Genomic DNA, 6,396 nt, shown 5'->3' on the forward strand with positions numbered 1-6,396 from the left:
GTGGTGTCTGCCACAGGGCCCCGTGGGGCTGCAGCACGTTCCTGGTGCAACGAAGCTGGGGAGTGGTCCAGAGCACAAGTCTTTCAACGAGCTGCTGAGGGAACTGGGGTTGTTTAGCCTGGAGAAAAGATGTTATCACTCTACAACCTACCTGAAAGGAGGTTGTAGCAAGGTGGGGGTTAGTCTCCCAAGCAACAAGCAATAGGACAAGATGAAACAGCCTCGAGTTGTGCCAGGGGAGGTGTAGATGGATATTTTGAAAATTTTCTTCCCTGAAAGGGTTGTCAAGCATTGGAACAGGCAGCCCAGGGCAGTGGTTGAGTTGCCGTCCTTGGAGGTTTTTAAAAGATGTGTAGATGTGGTGCTGAGGGACATGGTTTAGTGGTGGACTTAGCAAATGTTAGGTTAACGGTTGGACTTGATGATCTTAAAGGTCTTTTCCAAACAAACCAATTCTGTGATTCTATGTGTTTATCCTGTGCGTTGTCACCCGTCACAAGTCCATTCCCATATGAGGGTGACACGGATAGGTATGAACTTCCATGGGGAGAAACATGCATGGGTATGAATTCAGAAGGAAAGGCCACATGTGGGTTGAACTCACACGGGCGCAAATGTATGTGGATGTGGACACGCGTGGCTATGAACACACATGGGAGAAGCATGAGTGGGTATGAATTCACACAGGGGTAAGTCGTGGACAAATGATGTGTGGGATCAGCTCGTCTGTGGAGAAGCATGGGTGGGTATGAGCTCACCTGGGGATAAAAACAAGAAACATGCATGGGTATTAATTCGCATGGGGGGGAAGTCGCAGGGGGTGTGTGAGTGTAAAACACACATGCAGAGAAACATGTGGGAGGATTGTGTGGGGCCTGGCTGGGATAACCCACATCAGGTAATCCACCCAGGATAATCCATGCTGCATATCTCACCCTCAATGGATAGCCCACACCAGGTAATCCACCTGGATGACTCCCACTGGCTAACTGACCCACACAAGACAAACCATCCTGGATCATTTACACTGGATAACTCACCTGGAAGAAGCCACGCAGGATGACCCACCCATGATAACCCATGCGTGTTAACCCATCTTGGATAACCCACACCAGAGAATCCATTCAGCACAACCCACCTGGGATAACCCACCCATGGTAATCCACACCAGATAACTGCCCTGGACAACAGGCTGTATTACACCAGCAGTGTTACTCAGACAGCTGAGCATGCAGACACACGCTCATTGCAGCAGGAAAAGGTCAGTCTTGAAAAGTGCAGGACCCTGCCCGGCTCATGCTGTAGCGATCGATGCTTTGTGCACACCAGGCCTTTATTTGCCTGATGATCACACTTGCAAAAATCATGCCACTTAAAAAGATTTCATGAAAGGGACCCTTACAACAGCTGAATTAAAAATATTAAATTTTTGAGTGGATGCTTGGTTAGAAGCCATGGCAGATTACAACAGTGTACATTAAAAACTGGAAAGTTGTCTTTTTCTCGGTTGTTGCTTCATCACCCTCTTATCTTGTGATGTACTTATACTCATGGGGGCATACTTCAATGCTTACATTTTACTAATGGATCGAATGCCAGATACTCACCACTCGGGTCAAGCTGCTGTAGATTTCTTAGTGATGTAATAGATTGGGGGAGCTGGCCCATATCATTGTTATTTGCAATTAAATGGACCAAATACTCCAGTTCCTCTATCTGGAATTTCCTTTAATGCATTGTGAGATATGTCCAGTTCCTTGAGGCAAACTAGTTTAGATAGATCCTCTGGATTTTTAGTTAACTGATAAAGAAATAAAACAATTCATTTATTTAGATAGAACTCATCTTCTGCAAAAAATTTAAAAGGTAACTTTCCCACAAGCAAAATAACATTCCATAATTTACATTCAACAATAAAAGCTTCTGACCTTCAATTCTACTGGAAGCCAATTTAGTATTTTCCAATAAAGATATGGATGCTGAGCAATGAAATTTGCAGGGAAGATTTTGGACATGATGATAGAAAGGCAATAAAAAATATGCAGTAGAATAATACCTCTGTAGCTGGAGCTTTAGAAGCTCTTTTGGTCGTTGTTATCATTAATGAAAAATGTTACCCTCTCAGAACACTGTTTTCTGCAGCCACAAGGAACTGAAACATGCAATTTTCTTCTTTTTGGTTCTGTTCCTACTTTGGTCTTTTCTAATTTTTATTTTCTGCCTTGGAACTTCAATTGTTCAATTATTGTGGAAACTATAGAGCTACAGGTCTCTGAGAAATGGACATAAGATCACATTTTGCTCCTGAAGAAAGCCAGCCTTGGAAAGGATCATAACCACATTTGAAATAATATAAAGAAATATGAGCCTTTTCTGAAATCAGGTATGAAATACTGATTTTGCGAATTCTGGTGATAAGAGAGATTTAAATGCTGAACTCATCAGGATATTGCTTTGCTCTGTTCTTTAGTATTAAAAAAGAGATAAATAAACTTTGAATTTTAGAAACGTGAAGCAATTTTCTCTGCTATAAGAAATCAGGGATTGAATATAGCTTTTCTTGTTTGAATTAATGAAAGTTTAATGGCCAACTAATTTTAAGAAGTGTGACATGAGTTGGAAGGATTTGTTCATTTCACAGAGAAGAATCTTGGAGGCCAGCTTATCTGCCAAATTCCAGGTAGTCATTTTGTCTCTTGATATCCGTTGGGATGGAAAATACCTACATTCCTACTAGTACTAGAAAAATTAAAAATAGATGGTTTATTTCAGATCAATCTGATTATCGAACTATCATCTCAAGATATACCTCAGTTACACTATATAAAGTGAGGTTCATGTCTAGTATTTCTAGTTAAAAGTACATTCTAATAGATTTTTGTCCAGTTCTAATATTAAAAATGGGTAAATGCATACATGTATTTGACTCTTTAGAAACTATTTTTCTGCTCTTTATTTACTCTAGGCGTATTCAAACACAGGAGCTTTTACATCTGTTAGGAGGAAGTCTATTAATAATAATTTTGCAGCACAATGTGTGCAACACAAGTTTTTCTTACCTAAAGGCAATGTTCTCTTACCTTCAACCCATTCATTTGACACACCGTCAATGTCTCCAGTGAAGAAAGATGACACATTTCAGAAGAAAAAGATGCAAACTGGTTGGTTGATACATTTAGGTCTTTGAACACTTCCAGATTGCTAATGTGTAAAGATCTTTATCTGATTATTTGAAATGTCGAGTGTTTTTAAACGCTTCAAAAACCACAGTTCTTCAATAACTGAGTCAAACTTCTTTTGGTGTAACAACAGTACCTGGAGAGCCTTCATCTTGGACACCACTGCTGGCATGCTATTGATTTCATTCTCACATCCAAGTAAACTAGTTTTGTGAGGCTACACAAGCATGCAGAATACGAGGACAGTTAAACTCTAGACGCTCCAAATCTTTCATGTCAGAAATTCCAGGTATTATTTCCGAAATAGAGTGGCCACTACGTTTTAAGGGTTTAAGATCAAATAGTGCACACAATACATTTGGAAATTGAGAGAGCTTGTTATTGCTGAGGTCAGCTTTAGTTATCTGTATACAATTTTTTTTAATTCAACAGGAATGTATGTTAATGGATTTCCAGAAAACTCTATTTTGGAGACGTCTTTTAAATGTGGTATTTGTTCATCCAGCGAGTCCAGCTGGTTTCTACTTAAAAGAAAACTTCTTTAAATGTTTAAGTCTGTGAATATTAGCAGGAAGCTGGGTTAATTGATTGTCATGTATAATGAGATGTTTCAACATGGTACAGTTGCAAAGATTATCTGTAATGCTTCTGAATAAATTTTTTGCAAGGTTCAGAACTCTAAATTCTTGTAAATTGGAGTTTCTTTCAGATAAAGTGGAGAATTTGTTATCATCAACTCTGAGTTCTTTTAGTTTTGTCAACCAGAAAAGCTGCACAGGCAAAAATAAAAGCTTCTTGTTACTAACCGAAAATTCTTGTAGTTTCTTAAGCTCTTTAATATCTTTGGTAAACTCTGAAGCAAGTTCTCGCATATGCTGCATTTTACCAGACGAGGAAGGTAGCCGAGAACCCTTGAGAATATTGAGATTTGAGTGGAATCAAGGTTGAGTACCATCAAATTTTTCATGTGAACTATGGTATCTAGTAAAGTTTTTATCTTGTCTGCAAACTCAAAAGGCTTTCCAATGCAAAAGGAAATTCATCAGTGTTGCAGTGATTAAGAAAGAGTTCCGTAGTATTTACAAGCTTTGACAATTCTTTAGGAAGACATGATAACTGGCTGTGACTGACATTCAGTACTGTCAGTTGATGAAGTAAGGATATTTCTGGTGGCAACAGTGTCAGTCTATTTCTTTCAAGTAACAGGATTTCCAGATTAGTCAGATTACCTATATTTGAATGCGGTGTTTTTATTTCATTGTTGTGTAAGAGCAAATATTTTAAATTTTTGTTTTCAAAAGCGAGCAGAAGCATGTTCCCTAGTCCTTTATGATTTGGTCTAGGTTTGAAATTACCATCTTTTTCTTCAGGCAACATAGATGTTGATCGATTTTCATCACTTTCAGGATTCACTGTTAACGGTAATTATGTCTGGTCTGGCACCTCTGTTGACAGCTTCTGAAAGGATTTGGTTTAGTTCTCCAGTATCCTTTTCAGCTGATGCAAGTAGTTGTGTGTTTTCTCACACCTGTTTCAGACACCTCAAGGCATTGTGGCAGCATTTATCTCAGCTGAGAATTCACATTCATACCTTTTTTTCAGGTAAATCACTTCTTGATCTATTTTCAGTCATTTTACCGCTTTCCTCATTGCCAGCTGCTTTAAGAACTTCATGTGAAATACCACTCAAACTTTTCATAGTTAGGTTGACTACTTTAGGATTCTCTGATGACTGTAACGGGTCTTTCCTAGCATCATTAGAATCTCACAAAGGCTTTTGTTTAGTCCTTTTGTATTTAGATGACTTGGAATTTCATCTTCTTTCTCCAGAGACGTTGTTCCTTTTTCTGGGTTGCGAACTGATTCTTACCAGTATTTTTTAAGAAATCAAACTATAAGTGTGAAACCTATGTGGAATAATACCATACTGAGCTAGCACTTGGAAGACATCTTGATAAAAATCCAGACTTCTTCTACATTCGTGAACTCTCCCACTTCTCTGTTTACCCCATAAAAGGGATTTTACTGCAGTGCTTGCCACTTTAGTACCTTGTTTTTCAAGACAATAGACTACAGATCACAAAACATACATCAGAAGTGTGTGATCTGTTGCTTGACAGCAGACACTGCTCAGCTTAGCTGACATTCCACGGTTCTCCAGAGCTCTGTTTGTATGTTCTTCCTGCTTTAAATTTTAATTAACAACATTAAATCTTTGTTCTCCTGCTACTAGTGATGTATCATCATCAACAGCATTATCCCAACTTCACTTGGCTGCCAGTTGACAAACCAGAGGTATTAGCTGGTCTCTTCCTCTCCCTTATAGGCAGATTTATGCCATCTCACTCTACAAGTCTTCAAACATGAGTCCCTTGAATAGATCTATGTTGTTTCCTGGGTCCTTTCATATAAGTCTTTCTGCTGATGGGGTAAAGTTGTGCAAAATTATTATAATATCCTTACTTCATACAATAAAAAAGCTTAAAGGTCAAGCGGGACCTTTCCAAACCATGTACATTGTTTCTGTTAAGCCTGTACCTGCATTTTTTCAGTAACAGGCCATTTTCTGAAGCGTATCTGGCTGCGAGCTAACAATGGTAGGGAAACCCCTGCCTTTCTACAGTAACTTTTCCCTGTCCTCCTGCTGCTGCTTTGGCGACACCTGGGCTGCACGAGGGTTTCCCCAGGACCAAGGCCTTCCTCCCAGACATTGCTAACCTCAAATGATGTAGGTTCACTTCATGATGGCAAAAGGCACCCAATACTAGGTGGGTCCACTCCTCACCCGAAGCAAGGCCCGCACTTAGAGGTAAACAGTCCTCGGGTCAGCACGCTAGTCTGATGATTAATTAATCCACTTGATAAAATTGTGCCTTTTTCACAGTTTTAAGTTTTCAGTTGCTGTTTTGCCTTACGCTGCCTAGCTGGAGCATTCTACTCTCAAATCTTTGCTTCATCAGCTACACAGTTACTCACTTCTTTAAAAAAATGCTTGTTAGATAAGCTTTAAGAGTTGAGCTGAGTATCTCTTGCTTACAAAGGCATAATTTTCAGACTTGAAGCTTGTTTTCCTTTTTTTTTTGGTACAGATAGGAGGGCCCGTCTCTACAGTGTGGGATTTCTCTCTGTTTCGATTTTTCATTTCCCCACTTTTAGATGAAAGGATTGTACGCACCTTCCTTGTCAGAGCAGCACAGTGGAAACTCTGACGTACCCA

Source organism: Charadrius vociferus, unplaced genomic scaffold (genome assembly GCF_000708025.1).
Source record: "Charadrius vociferus isolate BGI_N301 unplaced genomic scaffold, ASM70802v2 scaffold447, whole genome shotgun sequence".
Lineage (NCBI taxonomy): Eukaryota > Metazoa > Chordata > Aves > Charadriiformes > Charadriidae > Charadrius > Charadrius vociferus.